This window comes from Cucumis melo, chromosome 12 (assembly GCF_025177605.1).
Source record: "Cucumis melo cultivar AY chromosome 12, USDA_Cmelo_AY_1.0, whole genome shotgun sequence".
Taxonomy (NCBI): domain Eukaryota; kingdom Viridiplantae; phylum Streptophyta; class Magnoliopsida; order Cucurbitales; family Cucurbitaceae; genus Cucumis; species Cucumis melo.
The window spans coordinates 23,073,751-23,094,594 of NC_066868.1; the positions used below are offsets into that span (position 1 = coordinate 23,073,751).

At 42.8% G+C, this 20,844-nt stretch overlaps 1 pseudogene; it reads right to left on the reverse strand.

Moving 5' to 3' along the window:
* LOC127144495 (pyruvate kinase 2, cytosolic-like) overlaps positions 1-20,844 on the reverse strand; it is an 86,611-nt pseudogene that overhangs the window by 16,245 nt on the left and 49,522 nt on the right.

Below are 20,844 nucleotides of genomic sequence, written 5' to 3' on the forward strand. Positions count from 1 at the left end.
CTCCTTCTCTCCTTTTAGTCGAGCCCTTGTTCATCAATTCAGCTTGAATCTTGGACTCCTTTCAGTCGAGCCTCCTCTTTCAAGTCTAGTGACTTTCTTTTTCTCAAATTCTTTGAGCATTCGAACCACTCTGAAGGAATCTAAATTCCATATGAACCTGTCATTCAGACTAATTAAGCTACGTAGAACCAGTTCAGATAGAGGTGGAGTAGAAGTTGAAATTAATAAGGACAATTCAATTACTCCAAAGGAGTTCTAGAGGTCTCGACTGAATCAATGAATAAAGTCAAAGAATTCTCGAAGAATTTGAGCTTTGAATTCCACAGGTTCATATGGACAAATCAAAAGCTCCAGATGAGGTACGGAAGTAGCTCAACCATAGGAAGAGGGACGACTTTCTAATGTTCAAGATGTGAGACTGAAACCTTTTCGATCGGAATACGAATTTGAGATAAAAAAGGCCATCATTAGAGCAAACAATGCAATAGCTTCAGTTAGAGCAAAGCCCAAAATTGCATAACCAAATGATTGTTTAGCCAATGATGGATTTCGGGCCACAGAATGGATCAAAGAACTGAAGATGTTTCCAATACTAATAATAGCTCTCGTTGAAGCAATTGTAGCAGTTCCCGCACCCATTGATTTTGTACCTTCTAACATCTTAAATTCTTTGATCCTCACACTTTTTGATTGAAAAAAAAGATGAAAAGACAACCATGAGGCAAGGAAGAAGAAAAAAATCAAGCCTGAAGAAGAGACAAAAGTGAAATCAACTCCAAGCCTATCAAGGCAATGAACAAGGGCTCACATTAAGCTATCACCTAGACCATACATAAGAGAAGAAAGTTTAGTCAGAAAGTGAATATAGTATTTTGACTTCTCAGACATTAGAGAGAAAGTTGGCCTCAATGAGAATAAAGTCAAAGACTTTGAGTGGAAATGACTAATTTCAGAAAGAGGTTAGAACTCAACCGCCTCAATGAACAAGGGCTTCTCATCCGTGAAAACATTCCTCTTTACCACTACGTGGGGGCTTCCAAAGGAAAAGTCAAAATATGAGATTGAACCACTATCTTTCTCGTTTTTTACTCTAAAATCAATATAGAAAAGAGGATGGGAAGAGGCTGAAAGGTAGGGTAGGCGCCAACTAGGATCAGTCCGAGGACAAAGGAAAGGGTTGAAGAAGCTTGATGAGGCATCGACTGCTCGTACAGGACACACCCTGCCTTTGAAGTCGCCCTTGGTCTTGGTGAGACCTTTGGGAAGAGGCAAAAGGTGAGACTGGAGAGGCACCCCTTTCTCTCTTACTGTAATGAGAGCAAGACCATGTGCTCGTTATTCCACTCCACTCGATATTCCACGTAGAAGGACCTCGTTATTCCACTCCACTCGATATTCCACGTAGAAGGACCTCGTTATTCCACTCCACTCGATATTCCACGTAGAAGGACCTCGTTATTCCACTCCACTCGATATTCCACGTAGAAGGAGTTGAATGAAATCAAAAGTCCTTATTCTTAAACGGCTTAAAGAATTTGAGAAATGCGACTTCTTCATTGAGGACCCCTTTTAGTGTGGAATTTCATGAGTCCTCCGGACAAGTTCATATTCCTTTTCATGACTCCTTCAGAGGTCTCGACTGAATCAATGAATAAAGGCTAAAAAAGAAGCGAAAACCTACGAAACCCACTAAATTCAAGGTTTGAATTGAAAGCCACGTAGCGAATAAAAAGGCAAAGGTTTTCAGACTACGACTGAAGACGGACGGAAGTAGCTCGCCCATAGGAAGAGGGAGTGGGATAATCAAGAAGAAAGCTCCTTCGTAGTATCCACTGAAAGTAGAAAATCAATGAGGCCTCCGCTCAAATTCTTTGAGCCTACATATTCCCACTTAGCGTTCGGACCTCTTTGATCCACTAAAGAAAAGAGGGAACTAAAACTTCTGTCCGACTATCCACTTTAGGTCCAAGAAATTAGATGGAATAAATCAGTCCAAGGTGGAGTAGGAGTTGAGAAGAATGATCGAAGGAGTTCTATAGGGGAAAAAAGCAATGTTTTCACAGATTCAAAGGAGAGGCTTTGCAAGACACATGAAATGAGAAAGATCATCTTTCGGTCAGTCTTCTTTCTCATTCTTTTTGTTGTTTCATGAGAGTACTCAAAGCATCATCATTCAGACATCTTTCTGTTAGTCTTCTATGTTTCTCTTTCCCGCTCCATCTTTCGCTTCTCTTTCTCTTTCATTCTCTCTTTCTCTGTCTGCTTTTCCCGTCCTACGACATCAAAATAGAATATGATCCTTTCACTACCTTGTTCATTGATGTCTTTGATTTCGACTTTTATGAGGGATTATAGTTTAATTGGTTGAAATGTACTGCTCATAACGGTGATATTGTAGGTTCGAGCCTTACTAAGCCTACGACCCCTTATCTGAACCCTATTTGTGACGCTTCTTCACCACCACCCTGCAGATCTCAATGATGCGAGGTGGAACTACACAAGCTGCCCTTTGGTCATGCCTCCTACACTTACCACTCACCTATGCTCTTGCAGCATGCCCCGACAAGACTATCATAATAATACACGAAGCAGCTGAGCGACTCGACCAAAGAGGAATTTGCGATAGGGAAGGCGTGATTGAGACTGAGAGAAAAAGTCGATGCGAAGGTTCAAATCTTCTCTCTTCGCGAGACGACCCATGAATCTCGAGATAAGAGCGTGGGGTTGGAATGGCTTGAAGACCCCACCGCATTCCAGCCCTGAGGCCTAAAATTGTCTTTTCTCCTCTTTCACTAGTGAGTGGTAAGTTTCCTTTTTCTTTAGGTACCTCTTGGATTTTGAGTTTATTCCAACAGCTGCCACACGTGAGATCCTAATCATCTTCCTTCCAGTTTTCTTGCCCGCTAGGGGAAGGAAAGTTCAGTGGCTTTTCCTTCTAGGATTGGAGAAGGTCAAACTCTGGGCGGGCTGCCGGGTTTCGCCTATGTTACAATTTCAGAAGATTGAACCTTGTTTGTTCAACCGAAGTCAAGGAGTTCCAAAGCAGGAGGTTATTCAATATTCAATATCGGGACCGCCTCGTCTATGTACTCTAAGCCACTCTTCAAGATGCGTGCGCGATATGAGAAAAAAGAGTGGGAGGAAGCAAATAATGAAAAGCCAGGGTAGAGCCTCAGAGCCGACCCAAGTGAAGATCGACACTCGATAAGGAGCTGCTTGCAAAAGGGAAAGCCATGGAGACGGCAGACTCGACAATCAGGCACACCGTGAGGCTGACTTTTATAGCAGACCGGGAGGTTACAATTCCAGTTTTCCTCTTTCAATTTCGGGAGTGAATGTAGGAAGTTCAAACGATGGATCGGGTGTGAAGATGAAAGCAAAGACGTCTTGGGGATCGATAGCGTAGCATTGTGGCCACCACAGTTCAAGCTATGTATGGCTGGCGCACAACCTACTGACTTCTTAGCAAAAAAAAAAAAAAAGAAAGAAAGTCAAAGCAAAGGCTAACTTTAGCATGTCGTATATTCTCTATTTGACTATTCAAGATGAAGGAAGAAAAAAAGAATAGAGTTTCTCATTTTAGTGGAATTCTCAAATTCTTTGAGCCTACATATTCCCACTTAGCGGTCAAACCTCTTTTATCGAAAAAGATGGAACTCAATTCTACTCCTTCGGAGCCTCCGAACGGGTTCGCATCCTCATCCTTTAGTAAGTATAGGTATAGAGATTCAGGCTAGAGAGACTATCTTGTCTTAATCAAAATAAAAAAGATAGGGTGAGACTGGGATTGAGGCTGAAACCTCAACAGACTAAGAGCGGAAATAGCAGCAGCCCTTATCTTTCTATCGATTCTGGTTAAGAGCCCTAACTTTTCCAGATGCTTTAGCCAAGCCTACATCTCAGACTTTTCCATTTCTTTTCGCAAATTCTTTGGTCCTCCCTAGCTTAATTAGGTCTGAAGGACTCTCAGAAACTACTATTGAAAAAGGAAATCGGGTAAGTAAAGGAAGTGAGAAGTTCAAGGAAAAGCTTGAGTATTTTTCAAATCATAAGAGGATATAAGAAGAAAGAAGGAAAAAAGAAGAAAGTCGTCAGTCTGAAGGACTTCTACTATGTCCAAGGTTAAGAAACTTTAAGGAAGGATCAATGAAATATGATTGATGCTTTTTTTCACATTTTCAAACCTTTATCCTTTATTAACTTAAATTCTTTGAGCCTGCTTTCCTCTTTCAAACCTACTAAAAAGATTCAAGCCGATTTTCCTTTTTCTTCTTTTTTCTTTAATTATAAGGAGCAAAGAATTTGCGAATGAGTCAGAAATCCATATGAACCTATCCTCCAGCGTGAAGCGAAACGACTATGAAGGAGCCCTTAATTTTTAGAAATAACTCCACTGAAAATTATAAGGATCAAAGAATTATCGAAGAATTTGAGAGTGGAACTCCTTACCAAATTTATGAGAGCCCTTGATTTTTAGAAATAACTCGACTCAAAATAGAGGCTTCGTAGGAGTTGAGAAGAATTTTCAAGCTCATTCCTTCCTTATTCTTTAAATTCAAAGGAGTGGAACTCAGTCAATTCCATATTCACCTCCGGACAAGTCAGAAATCCATATTCATCTTCAAGGTGCAAAGTAGCTCGACTAAGAAGGAGAGGTGAGAATAATTATCTTAGAATTTTCAAGCGAATTCCTTATTCTTCCAATTAGAAGGAGAACATTAAAGAAATAACTCGACTCAAAACGAAAGGAGAGACTCAATGTAATATGAGAATCCTTATCAAAGAATTCTCAAATTCTTTTCGAATTCCACACTAAATGGTTTGAGAAGTGACTTCACAGGTGCGAAGCAGCTCGACTCAAAATAAAAGAAGTGGTTAGGAGAAGAAAGATTCAATCTTGAACTCAAATTCTTTGAGCGTCGGACTTGCTTATATCCATATTAGCTTTCTGACTTTCAAGCTTTCCTTTCAGCGATAGGATACCCTCTTTCAAAAAGCCCTTAATCATCCTCTTTGGAAGAAAGGCTATGCTATGATAGAAGAAATAGAGGCTCTAAAGAAGAAGGAGACTTGGGAACTGATCACCGCTACGTGGGCCTTAGCAAGAGGCAAAGGTAGGGTTGGCTACGGGTGGGTATATACCCTGAAAGACAAAGCTTATGGCTCTATCCAGAGGGCCAGTGTTGTGGCGAAAGGTTTCACACAAACCTATGGCATCGATTATCTCGAGGCCTTTGCTCCTGTGGCCAAATTCCATAAAATTCCATGTCATTCTCTCAGTTGCAGCTAAGAGATCTTGGTCACTGCATCAACTCGATGTCAAAAATGTCTTTCTTCATGGAGACCTCATGGTAGGTCGATCACATTTCCTCCACTTTTCAAGCTCTGGGGGAGGAAGGGAAAGAAAGAAGGTGAAAAAAAGGAAAAAACTTCTCTCAATTGAATCACAAATTCTTTGATCATTGGTAGCTAAATTTAAAAGAGATATTCAGTTTGGTTACGAGGAAGATGGGTTTCTAGAGAAGGAATGCTGATCATTCCGTCTTCATAAAAAGGAAAGAAGAGGAAAAGTTCTTCTAGTGTACTCAGTTTAAAACTCTCAATTCACATGTCAAATTTAGATATTAGTCAGAAAGGCAACTAGTAAGCAAGTAGAGTAAGACAGATTAAGTCGAGCGAGCTTTCGCTAATACTAATAAGTCCAAGAAAAAGTCAAAATGAGCATAGAGATGATAGACGCTTATCTATAGTGGAGCTTGGTAGTTTTCCTTAAAATCACTACCGATTTCAGAACAGAAAGGTGGTGGTCGAGACGTGTTAATGAAATCCATCCCATGAAACTCTCGTTCATTCTTGGGGTGAATAAATAAAGAAGGTCTCGAACCGCTACGTGTGTTCGGGATCAACCTCAATGAATTATGGCGTCAGGGACTTGGTATAGACCCGTAGCCCGCTCTAGGTCTTTCACCTCCACTGGGACTAGGCATGGGGAAAAGCTCTCCCTTCCTGGTTCTTCTGTAGTTGGATTCTCCGAAACCACAAGAATCCTTAGTTAGAATGGGATTCCAATCCACTACACGATACCTTTTGAGATAAAGAGAAGAGTTCCTCTTTAGCACAGTACGATAAAAGTTGTAAGCTGTCTTCGGGGGGAGTTCTTGCCTATCCTTGGCCTCTATGGTAGAATTAGTCGGGGGCCTGAGAGGCGGTGGTTTACCCTGTGGCAGATGTCAGCGATTCGAGTCCGCTTATCTCCAACTCTTTCACTTAGCTGATACAAATAGAGAGAAATCAATTTTTCTGATTCGGCAGCTCGATCTATGATTTCGAATACATAGACGTTGATAAGATCCTTCCATTTAGCAGCATCGCTACGTGGAGATGGCATAGCCTTAAAGTGAAGGGTCAAGTTCAAATGAAGAAAGGCTGGCGGTGGTTACCTATGCACCTAGAGACGAGGAAGGGCATAGTTAGCGACGAAATGCTTCGGAGAGTTGCAAATAAGCGTAGATCAGGAGGTCAACCTTTCAAACTGCTGCTGAATCCATGGGCAGGCAAGAGACAACCTGGCGAACTGAAATATCTTAGTAGCCAGAGGAAAAGAAAGCAAAAGTGATTCCCGTAGTAACGACGAGTGAAATGGGAGCAGCCTAAACCGTAAAAATGAAGTTGTGGGAGAGCAATGCAAACGTAGTGCCGCTAGGCAAAGCGATGGAGTGTTGCACCCTAGATGGCGAGAGTTTAGTAGCCGAAAGCATCCCTAGCTTACGCTCTGACCCGAGTAGCATGGGGCACGTGGAATCCCGTGTGAATTAGCAAGGACCACCTTGCAAGCCTCTGACGGGGCTCCTGACTGACCTATAGTGAAGTAGTACCGTGAGGGAAGGGTGAAAAGAACCCCCATCGAGGAGTGAAATAGAAGATGAAACCATCAGTTTCCAAGTAGTGGGAGGAGACCAGGACTCTGACCGCGTACCTATTGAAAAATGAGCCGACGACTCATAGGCAGTGGCTTGGTTAAGGGAACCCACCGGAGCCATAGCGAAAGCGAGTCAGAATGGGGCAATTCTCACTGCTTATGGACCCGAACCTTTCTTCTTCAGGATGCAGCTTGGGTGAAACTAAGTGGAGGTCCGAACTGTCTGATGTTGAAGAATCAGCGGATGAGTTGTGGTTAGGGGTGAAATGCCACTCAAACCAGAGCTAGCTGGTTCTCCCTGAAATGCATTGAAGCGCAGCAGTTGACTGGACATCTAGGAGTAAAGCACTGTTTCGGTGCGGGCAATGAGAGCAGTACCAAATTGAGGCAAACTCTGAATATTAGATACGATCTCAAAATCACAAGGGTCAAGGTCGGCGAGTGAGACGATGAGGGATAAGCTTCATCGTCGAGAGGGAAACAACCTGGATCACCAGCTAAGGCCCCTAAATGACTGCTCAGTGATAAAGGAGGTAGGGGTGCAAAGACAGCCAGGAGGTTTGCCTAGAAACAACCACCCTTGAAAAAGTGCGTAATAGCTCACTAATCGAGCGCACTTGCACCAAAGATGAATTGGGCTAAGCGATCTGTTGAAGCTATGGGATGTCAAAATGCATCGATAGGGGAGCGTTCCGCCTTAGAGGGAAGCACCTGCACAAGTAGTGGTGGAAGAGGCGGAAGCGGGAATGTCGGCTTTTTTAAGGCAAACATTGGTGAGAATCCAATGCCCTGAAAATCGCTCTGTGGGGGTTCCTCCGCAAGGTTCATCCACGGAGGGTGAGTTAGGGCCTAAGATTAGGCCGAAAGGTGTAGTCGATGGACAAGAGGTGAATATTCCAGTACTACCTCTTGTTGGTCCCGAGGGACGGAGGAGGCTAGGTTAGCCGAAAAATGGTTATCGGTTCAAGGATGCAAGGTGCCCCTATTTTTTTACGGTCAAAAGGGGTAGAGAAAATACCTCAAGCCAATGTTCGAGTACCAGGCGCTACAACGTTGAAGTCACCCATGCCATACTCCTAGGAAAAGCTCGAACGACCTTCAACAAAATGGTACCTGTACCCGAAACTAACACAGGTAGGTAGGTAGAGAATACCTAGGGGTGCGAGGCAACTCTCTCTAAGGAACTCGACAAAATAGTCTCGTAACTTCGATAGGAGAGCCTAAGACCAAAGCCCTAGTGAAGACAGCCGTCACTATAACGATCCCCATGGAGCGGTAGCAAAATTCCTTGTTGGGTCAGTTCCGACCCACACAAAAGGTGTATCGATTTGGACACTGTCTCGGAGAGAGGCTCGGTGAAATTGACATGTCTGTGAAGATGCGAACTACTTACACCTGGACAGAAAGACCCTATTCAGCTTCACTCTTCCCTGGGATTGGCTTTGGGCCTTTCTTGCACAGCCCATGGAGCGGTGAAAGGTGAAGAAGGCCCCCTTCCGGGGGGGCCCGAGCCATCAGTGAGATACCACTCTTCTAGAGCTTGAATTCTAACCTTGTGTCAGGACCTACAAGCCAAGCGACAGTCTCAGGTAGACAATTTCCATGGGGCGTAGGCCTCCCCAAAAGGTAATGGAGGCGTACAAAGGTTTCCTCAGGCCAGATGGAGATTAGCCCTCGAGTGTAAAGGCAGAAGGAAGCTTAACTACAAGACCCACCCAACAGGGATGAAAGTCGGCCTTAGTGATCCGATGGTGCCGAGTGGAAGGGTCATCGCTCAACGGATAAAAGTGACTCTAGGAATAAGAGGCTGATCTTCCCCCAAGAGCTCACATGGGAAGGTTTGGCACCTCGACATCGGCACTTCGCCACTAGGGGCTGTAGTATGTTCCAAGGGTTGGGCTGTTCGCCCATGAAAGCGGTATATGAGCTGGGTTCAAAACGTCGTGAAACAGTTCGATCCATATCCGGTGTGGGCCTTAGAGCATTGAGAGGACCTTTCCATAGTATGAGAAGATCGGGAAGAACGCACCTCTAGTGTACCAGTTATCATGCCCATAGTAAAGGTTGGGTAGCCAAGTGCGAAGCGGATAACTGCTGAAAGCATCTAAGTAGTAAGCCCACCCCAAGAGGAGTGCTCTCCTATTCCAACTCCCCAGAGCTTCCGGTAGCATAGCCAAGACAGCAATGGGTTCTCTGCCCCTACGGAGATGGAGCGAAAAAAGTTTTGAGAATGAAAGAGAAGGTCACAGTGAGATGAGCTGTTTATCATCACGATAGGTGTCAAGTGGAAGTGCAATGATGTATGCAGTTGAGGCATCCTAACAGACCGGTAGACTTGAACCTTGTTCCTACATGACCCGATCAATTCGATTAGGCACTCGCCATCTATTTTCATTGTTCAACTCTTTGACAACACGAAAAAACCATTGTTCAACTCTTTGACAACATGAAAAAACCAAAAAAAAAAAAAAAACTATGCCCTTCCTCTCTATCTATCCAAGGGATGGAAGGGTAGAGGCCTTTGGTGTCCCCTCCAGTCAAGAATTGGGGCCTCACAATAACTAGCCAATATGCTTTTCTCTCATGCCTTTCTTCGTTTATGGTTCGATATTCTGGTGTCCTAGGTGTAGAGGAACCACATTAATCCATCCCAAACTTGGTGGTGAAACTCTACTGCGGTGACGATACTGTATGGGAGGTCCTACGGAAAAATAGCTCGACGCCAGTCTTTGAGCCTTTGTTCTGAAATTTTCTTTTCACCCTTTATGAACTTCGTTGCGCTCCTTTGAATTTCAGGATAAGGACTTGGCTTTCATTCCACAAATTCTTTGCGCATCTCCTTATCGTTTTGAGTCACCCTTGTTCATTGAGGCTCCTTTGAATTGGAAGAATAAGGAATTTCCCTTTAAAGTCCTAACCTTTGTATCCTTTCATTTTGAGTCGCCCTTGTTCATTGAGGCTCCTTTGAATTTGAGGATAAGGACACTTTCAACTCCTAATGGAGCCTCTCATTTCTAACCTCAGTTGAGTTCAACTCAAATTTTTTGACCTTATTGTTTTGAGTGGAGTTATTTCATAATGCACTCCTTCTAAGAACTTTTTCAGTCGCCCTTCTTCATTGACTCCTTCTTGTTAGTCGACTTTCTTCAAACTAGGAGTCGAGTTCTTCCCTACTCCGCCTCTGGACTTGTTTTAGTTGAAATGAAAATTTAATTTATGGAATTTCATGAGTCCTTCGGACTACTCGTCCTCCGTAGTTTCATCTGGCTCCGTTTTCTTCTTCAAGGGAAAGAGATCATGAAGTTCAAATTTAGAGATCAAGATTCTCTCTTTCTTCTTTTCTTGTTCAATGATCTTTCTCTTAAGCCCACATAGGGGTCAAGCTTCTTCTCTCTACTTCCTTTCCTTGCTTCTATCCTTGGAAATCGCTTCTCTCTTTGATTCTCTCCTTTCGCAATTTCTTTGCTCACAGCTACGGGGTTCGGACGACGCTCAAAGAATTATCGAAGCGACTGAAAGTTTTCCTTTTATCATCTAGAGCTTTATTTTAAGACCCCTCACAAATTCTTTGCGCCTTGTTCTCTCCTTTTAGTCGAGCCCTCAGTCCTCTTCAATCTACCATATTCATCTTCTATTTTTAGCTTTCCACTAATTATAGTAGACGAAGGACTCTCAAATTCTTTGAGCCTTTTTTGTTTGTTTTTCTGGTTGAATTTCTTCTTCAGTCTTGTCTTGTTAGTGGTGTCTCGTTAGTTATGATACGAAATATACTATATTAGTTATAATCTTGTCTCTGAATTGATGAAATTAGTTGTCGGCTTTCAAGAAGACGTTTCTTAGATTGAGCAGTGCCTATCGACCTTTATCTTATTGAAGGGGTATATAGCCTCAATCCCAATTCTCCTGTCCCTTGCGAATGACCCATTTCAATACAAGAGCAGCAAAAGGAAGAATTAAAGAGTTAGAAAGTCAAGAAGGAAGCAGTATCGAGCTAGAAAGCAGGAAAGCTGAAAAGAAAATCTGCTTCCTAAATACGGAAACTCTCATTGTCGGCCATTACATCCTTCGGCCCATTTAGGAAGAAAAAACTTTAGAAAGAAGAAAGAGGAATGCGATTCCCTTTAAGAAGGGAAGTTCGACCCCTAAATCAAGAATAAAGGCAAAGCCGATACCGAGTCAGTATTAGGACCAGAAAGGGAGATGAAAGGCCAGTCACTTTGAACAGGGCTCCTAAGCCGGCAATTACGTCCTTCAGAAAAGAAGGAGGTCTGGATTACAAGTCTGAACCCCTTATATAAAGGCTCCATAAAGAAATCGGGATTATTAGGATTTCATTCTCGTAAGTAATAAGCAGTGAAGATCTTACTACCCTTTTCGAGCTAGACCTCAATCGAACTAAACCTTACTCATTCTAATTACCGCGGGCGGTATCAATGAACAATGGCAAGTCTATGAATTCCGAGTTCCGACGAAGAGGCACGCATCAAAGAGAAGAGGAATATCCTTGCACAGCGACGCACAACCTTTAGGCTTTGTCTCGGATAAGTAGGTAGATGAGCTAGCCGTTCGCGTTCTGGGCCCGAGCAATAGCTCTGTTGGGGATGCTTCGAATCGTCTTCTCATTTATTTCATTATATATAGTAGAGAGAATTTGACTACCCGCGTCTGGAGCCATAAGTCCGTCAGTCAAACTTCTTTTAATAAGGTTCAATCAAATCAAGAAAAGAGTGCGACTTTGATGCCTACTACCTGATTATTTGATGATATGTCCCAAAAAGACTGATTTGACCTATATACAACTTTTCCTCTCCCAAACCTTTCTCCCAAAACTATGAAGGTATTAACAACCTGCAAAAATCTTAGTTACCTAAAATATCTGAGGTAGCAAAGAGCTTAAAAATAGAGGAAGCTAACCATGCAGTCCAGTCAACTATGGAGATTGATTCTTATCTCTTTGTCTCAATCTGGAAGTCTAATGGATAGTCCTCTCAATATTATTTGAGCCTTTGATCATTCTTTTTAAATCTTCTTTGAACCGCTCTGCTCCTCTTGAGTCGTTTGCTCCCCTTTTAGAAGGAGGACTATGAATAGCTATTACATTTAGAAAGGGTTCAGATGCTCCTTTATCATTACGGGATAGCTCTGACTTTGAAAAGACAAAAGAAGACTATTCAACCTATTACTTTGAGAAGCGAGACTGAGGAAACTCTTCCTGTGTACCAGTATCATTATCTCGCAAGAAAGGCATCAGGATGGAGAGTGACATCATCATATTGTTGTGCTTAATGAAAGTGCTTCAAAGAATTCGACGACTAACCTTATATGAGAAGCCTTTCCGGAAAAATCAAGCTCCAAATGAGTTGAGCTACGTCACCTTCCAAACAGGCTGGGGGACTCTTTATGGATATGTGTCCAAAAAAGAACAAAAATCTCTATGTCTGGGGCAAGTTCCCGCTAAGTGAGATTTTGGCAGAGGCTAAAACTGTCAAAAGCAACAGAAAGACAAAGACTGCTCCGAGGGAATTCTCAAAAAAAAGGGCAGAACGCATATTCAATAAATGAAAGGAATATGACAACTTTCTCGATTTTAGGGAGGACTCCATAGAAGGAGTCTGAAATCGGACTATTTAGTCCTTCGAATACGAATTCATACTCTTGACCACTAAAACAAAAAAAATCGAACTATAAACTAGAATAGTGTGACGAATCTTTGGGAGGACTCCTAGAGCATCAAGATGCGGGAGATATCCCCTATGGAGATTCTCGTAGACTATCTAGAAAGGAAAGGCCGGCCCCAAGAATACACTGACGAATTCTTGCAAGACAAGCATCTTCTGCGGGATTGGACAACAACCAACCTTCTCTTCGAGCGGCCAATAAAGACAAGGCTGCTCTTTGTCTACTGAAGATCAAATACGCAGAAAACCCTCCTTATCAGTCTTCTGAAAAAGATTGGCTTAAGGATCTACTCCGTCAGAAAAAGAAGGCAAAAATAAGGGTCCATCCTCTTGACTCAGAAATCCATATTCAAATCGGGTTAGTGGAATGAATGAGTCCTTCGGACGGGTCTTTGACAAGTTCATCGAAGAAAATGAATATGATGAACGCAAGTAGCCCTCCTCCGCGGGGGACCTTCTCCCTCTTCTTGATGGGCAGAAGTGCAGGCTAGATGCCAAATATGAAAAGACTTTGATCAAAACGGCTAAAAGTTTTAGAAAACTCTCACCCAAAAGCTTTAGAAAGAAAGAAAGGGGTATAAGAATTATACCTTTAGCATTCGACTCCCCCCATTGTGAAGACCCACAAGAGGATAAAATAGCCTCAACCATGTATGGTTGCAAGTGTCGAAGGGCAACCTATTTTTCGTGGAGATAGGGCCTAGGCCCAATCCAAAACGAAACTATAACTCCCTCGAAGTTATAGAAAAACCTCTTTTTAGGAACAAGAAATGGAAATCCGTCCTTTTCATTGAGGTAACCGAAGAGTGCGACCTCTATTTATTACATAACGACGAAAATCCAAGAATAGATATACAGAGAATTCCTACCTCCCGATTGAGGAAAATGGACATGAATGTGTTACAGTTTGTATATATTCCCCTTGTAGAAAGGACTCCGCTACATTCTAATGGAATTGCTTTCTTCGACAAATGGATCCAAGACAAATGGGACGAGGGAGACGTCGGGGCCCTTTGACCTCTCTTTCTAAAAAGAAAAAATTGCTACCAAAATCAGACTTTTTGACATGTATGGGTGGATTGTCACGAGGAGAAAGAAAACGAGGTGTGGGGCCCATGTCCAACGTAAAAGCCGAAGGAATCCTATGAAACGCTGGGCATCCAAATAGAAGGAGAGATTTTGATCGACTGTCCGAAAGAGCACGGTGACCCAGTGGCGAATGATAAGACGATTCCCCGTACCGCACGGGGAAGGGCAATATAGGCGAGCAAGCTTTTTCTCGGGAATGGCACTAGTAGAGGCTTTCTCGATTCTATTATCCGGGCAGAAGTTCTTTTGAGTAGACCTTGTTTCAGACCTTTGGAAAGTCCAGTGGAAAAAGTCAAAAAATTGAAAAGACTCCTTCTTTCTTGTTTGACTGGGGCGGATTGGAATTTTTTAAAGAAAAGGGGATTTCCCGGGATTGTGAGAGATGTCTTTAGTAAGTGAAGAAATCCGCTTATTCTTAGCGTTGGGAAAGATCTTCACTGGAAACTGCTCGAACTAAGCAACGAAAGAGTGACACAAATATGAGAATCTCGGCGCTTTCTTTTCATCTTTTTCAGTTCAAAGGATTTTTGGATCAGAATTGGTGGGACATCTGTACTCTTTCTTATCTATGTATTTTTTAATTTCATTCATTCACCTTTGGCAAGGCTCAAAGTAATAGGTTGAATAGTCCAGAGGACGTCCGAACGAGTATATAGCGTATGAGAAGTCTGATTCCACTAAAATCAATGACATCCATAAATAAATAGGGGAAAATCTCAATTCAAACTAGACCTACGTTTCATTAATTGCTTAGCACATTCATTCTGAGATCCAAAAGAGAAAGACAAGAACAAGAAAGATAGAAAAAGCTAGAACTACCGAGAAATTGAGTGATTCTATTTTGAGTCGAGTTATTTCATAATATAAGGGCTCCCACCTAATAAGGATAATAACTTTCGCTTCTTCCCTCTCCTCTATTTTGAGTCGAGTTATTTCATAATGCACTCTTTTGAAGAAGATAATGAGTTCGCTTCGCCCCTCTCCTCTCTTTATCAGTCGACTTTCTTCGAACCTCTATTTTGAGTTTAGTTATTTCATAATGTACTCCTTCAAAGTCGTTTTGCTTCGTGCCTTATTCCGCCTCTCTTTCCCTTTTTCTCCTTATTATGAGTGGGTAAATCAAATTGAGACTTGGGACATTCACATTTGAATCTATTTCAAAGGAATGATAAGGCCTTGGCCGTGTAGTGGGGATCTCATGAAAGAGTGAAGATGATGTCCAAGGAGAAGACCTTTTCTCAACCGTTCGGCCATCAACTTTGAAGAAGAGCGAGGTCCCTAGTAATCAATCCTATTCGCAAAGCTGATTACTCTCCCTCTTTCCACGGTGATCTCTGGGTCCCCTCGGTTCGTCTTCTTGATTCGCACCTTGTATTCTTTTTATGGGCTAAGAGACATCCTCCGTCCATTTATTATCTCTTTTTTTACTGGAAAGAAAGGGGAGGGGCGAAGGTCTAAAACCCCTCAAGTGAAAGAGGCAGAGGGAGTGGCAGTCTTCCTTGGACTAAGGCAGAGGTACGAAGGGCGGGGTCAGGTGCAAGTCTTCCCTTCTCCTTTGTAAACTCACTCTCACAGCTAACTCCTTCTCCTTACAGTCGAGCCGCTTTCGCTCCTTCTCCTTACAGTTGAACCCTTTTTGCTCCTTCTCCTTCGTCATTCGATGTGCTGGTGGGCCTCTCTTCTACGATCATTATTAGCTTCTGCCGATGTCTTGGGTCGAGTGAAATGAAACTACTGGGGACTTTTTCCTCATCCCTATTTCATCCTCGTAATTGATGAATAATTAGATCATCTTTTTATTCACGTCCAAGCCTTTCTCTTTATTAAGAGTTTGCTCTCTTCTGGATTCCTATTAATCAGTCCTACCTTGGTACTTCTAAAAGCTATCACACGGTCTTGGAACCTTTATGTCTAAACTACGAATTCCTATGAGAGACTGGCCCTGATCGCTATGTCAACTGGGATGAAAATGAATGGAGATCGCTAAGGACATCAATTCACGAGCCACCTATGCCTCTTCTAGATAGTCTATCTCCTTCTTCAATCTCCTTGTCACATTCGTCTGGTTCGAGAACCTCAGCCCGCCACTTTCTCTTTTTCAATCTCCTCTTCCACTTTTGGCTCCTGAAAGAGGAAGGGATATCGAAGAAAAGGAATAAGATCTTGCCCTCTTCTTCCAGTCCTTTCTAGGACAAAGAATGAATTCAGATTCCCAAGACTAGGCCCACATTCAGTTAGAAAGGTCGACCTCTTGAATGAAAGAGAAGTAGACGGAGAAGTAGATAAAAAGAAAGAATAGGATCACTCGTAGGAAGAAAACCAAGGTTGGCAGGAGAGGATAATATGCTAAGCAAGCCCAGATCTCCATCTTGACTGGAATGGGAGACCTTGATTCAAAGGCAGAAAGAGAAAGAGAAAGCTATCACTCATCTTCCTCAGTAGGGTAAGAAGCCCGGAAGCAAGGTAACTTTCGGACTAGCCGATCTAAGCCCACTACGCACTTGAATAGGCAGGCTACTCCCACTACGCGATAGGAGTTGAAGAAAGGCGATTTCATAGGTTGAGGAATGAGGCCGGACAAAGACCTTTATCATTGAGAAAGAGTATTCCAAAGATTAAGTAAAGTGAAAACTATTAATCAACTCTGCGGTGCAGATCGGAACCCGCTAAACCAGTTTACCTGAAAAGGGCTGAAAGGGGCAAAGTCTCGGTTGAAGAGGAAGCCTTTTTCGGAAGTTCTTCTCTCTCTTGACTGTTGATGAGGATTTCCTAAGGCCTGAGGATAGGCTAATGAAAGGATTTCCTATCCATATCCACCAATCCTCTGACAAGATTGAAGAATGTGATTTCACTGATTTTCATTGATTTTTCTCATGATTTAGTAGTAGAGTATTTTGGATTCGAAAGAAGGGAGAGGAAAGTCAAGGCCAAGGTGAGTCTTCCATGCATAATGAGATGAAAAGAAAATCGCGGGTAGGAGGTAAGGAGACTAATTCGTCCCTCCCACAAAGTAGAGACCAAAGCGAATCGGAGCAGAGCAAAGCGAAGAAAGTCGACTGAGCCGCCTTTGCTCTGGCTGAGTTAAGGAAGAAGCCGTCGAGGAATAGTTGAGGATGAAATTATAGAAGAGGAAGTAGAAGAAGAAGTGGGCGAGTCTTTTAATGAAATTTTCTTGATCTTGCAGAGGCAAAGATCGGATCGATCTGGTAGGGAATATGCTCGAGGTCTGGCTAGGCCCACCCAGGAGAAGGTTATTGCGAGACTGTATAGCAAAGCAGGACCAGAGGGTCGGAGGAGACAGAAAGGGTCGGAGGAATAAGTATGAGTAAAAGTCCGCTCTCTCCCGTTCTTTAAATTTTGACGAGGAAAGAGCCCATGGAACAGGTTACAAAGATATAGACGAGGGCTAGGTCGAGCTACTCTATCTGAAAGGTATCCCGTCAGGATCGTAAGGCTTTCTAGATAGCCGAGGAACCCAAGCATCAAATTCAGGTCGTCGGGGAACCTTCTGATCCTGATTGAGTGGGGTCCATCAATCCTTCCTCCTCGAAAGGGCTTACCCAATGCCGCTAACCCAAGTGGAGTGGAAGAAAATAGCGAGAGAGTAGGAGCTCTTTTCTTGAAAGTAGAACTAGCAAACCTTTGTGGAAGCTGTCAGAATGGGGCCGGTATTCAATACGCACCTCTTCTTCTCATTGCCCCAGCTACCCGAGCCAGCGATCAGTTCTTCCATCTCATCAAAGAGTACGGGCACACCCTGGAATGAAGCTGCTCCACTACGTAATAGGGTAGTATAAGAGGCTCGATCTAAGAAGTTGTAGGGGTTGTAGAAGTTGAGATCAGAAAAAAGACCATAAAGCCACGGAGCAGAAGAGAGACTCGTATTCGCTGAAGACCTTACTAGCGCTTCCTGACTCTAACCTCTATCCAGAACTAGTTGGGAAGTCAAAAACTTCTCATGAGCGACCGAATAAGGAAGGATCAGCTGCAGAAAGGGAGAATGCTATCTGGTCGCTCTCTCCCGGTTCGTGGTAGTTTAATTCTGGTCTCGCTCGTAAACTGAGAATGAATGAGAATTCTCGAGTGCTTATTCATCCCTCTCTCTTGGGAAACTGATCAGCGATCATATGGATCATATAGTCAATCTGGGGGGCTTCGCTTCTTCCTCTTTGCATGCGGGTCGAGCCTCGATTCCTTTATGCCTCGTGCTTTTTGCATAGTGGGTTACAAATTTTTCTTATTCATCTATATTTCATCCTATCATGACTAAAGCCAATTCAAGAATCTGGAGAATGCTAAATTGGAAAGCCTACGTCAAGGAATGCCTTCCATCTTGCTTCCGAGTTCAGTATTCCTCCCCTATTCTGGGATAGCTTCTTCTTCTTCTTAGCTCATAACCTATCAATAGGGAAGTCTTCCACTTATTATTAGACACGTGTCTACCTGTATCAACTTCAACAGCTACTGCAAGAAGACTGGATGCATTCAGGATTTCACGAAGTATGTGTCCATATAGCCTAAAGCTCGATAGTTAGCTCTCGGTCTTCCGTTTAAAAGGTCGAGCTTGCTTTCTTCTTTATCCAATTCCTTGATAAGACCTCCTCCTCCGTCTGACCTTTCTTCCTCCTGCCTTCTTGATTGACAGATTTTTCTTATTCAATGGCCAAGCCTTTCATCTGAGACTTTCTCACTTCCTATGAAACTGGGTGGGATATTCTGATTAGGTTGAATACAGCTCCATGGGTTCAACTAAGTAGATAAGGAAGAAGAGAAGACCCAAGTCTCGCACCTCTCCCAACCGCTACGTGGGCTCCTCTTTCTCTTCCTGAGAAAACTAGGTCTAATTCATACTTTTCTGCTGACTCGACTAATAAATGAAACTTGCCCTTATTCCCTACTATCTGGGGGAGCCTTCTCTCCTTTCCAGTCTCGCTATTGCATAACCTAATTGGTCTCAGACTCAGGATCTTTCCTAGCCTCTTCCCCCTTTTCATACTAATCTACGAAAAGAGACTGATTTCTACAAAAAGATCATTTCATTTAAGTGGTTTTCAAGTCATAAGAGGCTCGACTGAAAGGAGAGAAGAGGAAAGCCTAGGAAGAAAGATCAAAGCAAAGGTTCAGATTAGTTTAATTTGAGGTTATGAGCTTTCTTCTTGATTATCCCGCTCCCTCTTCCTATGGTCAAGCTACTTCCGTCCGTCCTCAGTCATAGTCTGAAAACCTTTACCCCTTCTAGAAAAGTAGGACTAGTCTTGTCTTCTTCTTCTTCTTTGAGATATTATGTCCTTCAAGACTAAATAGGAGGTTAACGAAGATAGGCTTTCTTCTTCTTCTTCTTTTTTTTTTTTTGGATTTGAGTATCATAAGAGGATATTTGAAGAATGAAAGGAAGAAAGCGGAAGACATAGGAGATTCCCACAGGGCAGAATCAAACTCTTAGGTTTTCTTATGTCTTTATGGTCGAGCCTTCAGTTATAATAAGGAATCAGACTCAAGGATAGGCTTTCGGGTAGTAGCTTTTTCGTAGTGGGCTTAAAAGCTTGAACTTCTTTTAATGTAAACGCACAAGATATCAGCCTAGGGATAGGCTTTATCTTCATAACACAGGCTTCTATACGGGCCTTCAAAGGATGAGAGATTGAAGAAGATCATAATCAAGGCCTTTCATTCATTAAGAATGCTCCAAGGATGCGTAGCAAAGAGCACCTTGCGAGCACTCTTGTCCTATTCGTGAGCATGTATAAGAAGTCAAAGGCTAAAAGCTAACTGAGCATCAAAATAGAGAGAAAAGATTAGGCTAGGCGTAATTTAGGAAAGTCAAAGTTCTAGGAGTTTGAAGAGTTGTAGTAGTTGAGATCAGAAGCTCGACACCCACGGGGCAGAGAGGATAGAAGGAGCTCTTCTTGGCAAAGGAAGATTGAATCATCTCTAGGCATTAACCATGCATACCAAGGAGCCGTTGGGACGGATGGGGTCAGCTCTAAACCTTCTTCCATGGGGATAGAGGTTACAACCGGCACATACCTAGCTATATATAAAAGAAGGGAAGAGAGGAGGAATTCTATCAACCACCGCCCTCATAGATCTAAGGTCAGAGGGAGAGAGAATAGTAGTGAATGTGGCCTTTGTCATGGGAGCCGCAACTTGGACACTGAAAACAAAGACATGTACAGTCGTATTACAGCAGGATCCTTGGCTCGTATCGAAAAGGAATGAGAGTTTTGATTTCAGACTTGGTTGTGGAGACGTATACAGTCAAATGGGGTAATCTCGTCTCCGACATACCTCAAAGGTCCTACTACGCTTTAAGTAGAAGGCTAGGCTTTCCTTCCACTAGACTTACCTTGTTGCGGGACTGATTTATGGAAGATAGACCAAATAGTAGGTTCACATTGAATTGGTAATGAGATTCAACTCAACGAACATTTTTTCATCTCAAATTCGCTCACAAATTCTTTGCGTCTGTCCGAAAGTCTTTAATTTCGAGCCTCTCCTTTGCTAATTCTTTGCTCCTACGGAGCCTTACTTTTCTGATGATAAAAGCTCTTTTTTTCTTGTTAGTGGATCTGGATAGGTTTCTTGAGTTGGGTTCTGATCCCTCATCTAGAGCTTTTGATCTCATTCAATGAGCTTTGATCTTTTTAGGTGAATATGGATTTCTGACTCGTCTTACGTAGCTAGGTTAGTGGAATTTCATGAGTCCTCCGGACCCTCAACTCCTCTCAAATTCTTTGGACCTCAGTAGCTTAATTATTCAATCTACCATATTCATTTTTCTTATCTTGAACCTAATTAAATAAAAGGAAGAAGACAAGAGGGAGTGCAAGCGGTTATTTGATTTCATGCTTTCAAGGGTCCGGCAAGTCAAATCTCGCACTGCGCACCCTAGCGCTATCGGTCTCAGGTTAATTCCCCATTACGCGGTAAAGAAGGTGATCTGGTCTATCTTCCAACTTCAAGAGAGACTGAGGAAAGCGAACCACCCCTATTAGGGGCTTTCCCCAACGCTTGCTTCGTAAACAGACAAGGGAAGGATGAAATTCCATAAATCAATGCTCTCTTTTTTATAGGCCTCCTAATCTTAGTTCCCTTTCCGCAAAGATCTAGCTGCCGACCAGAAAGAAGGGAGAACTGAGTCTCGAGCTTTAAAGGTTC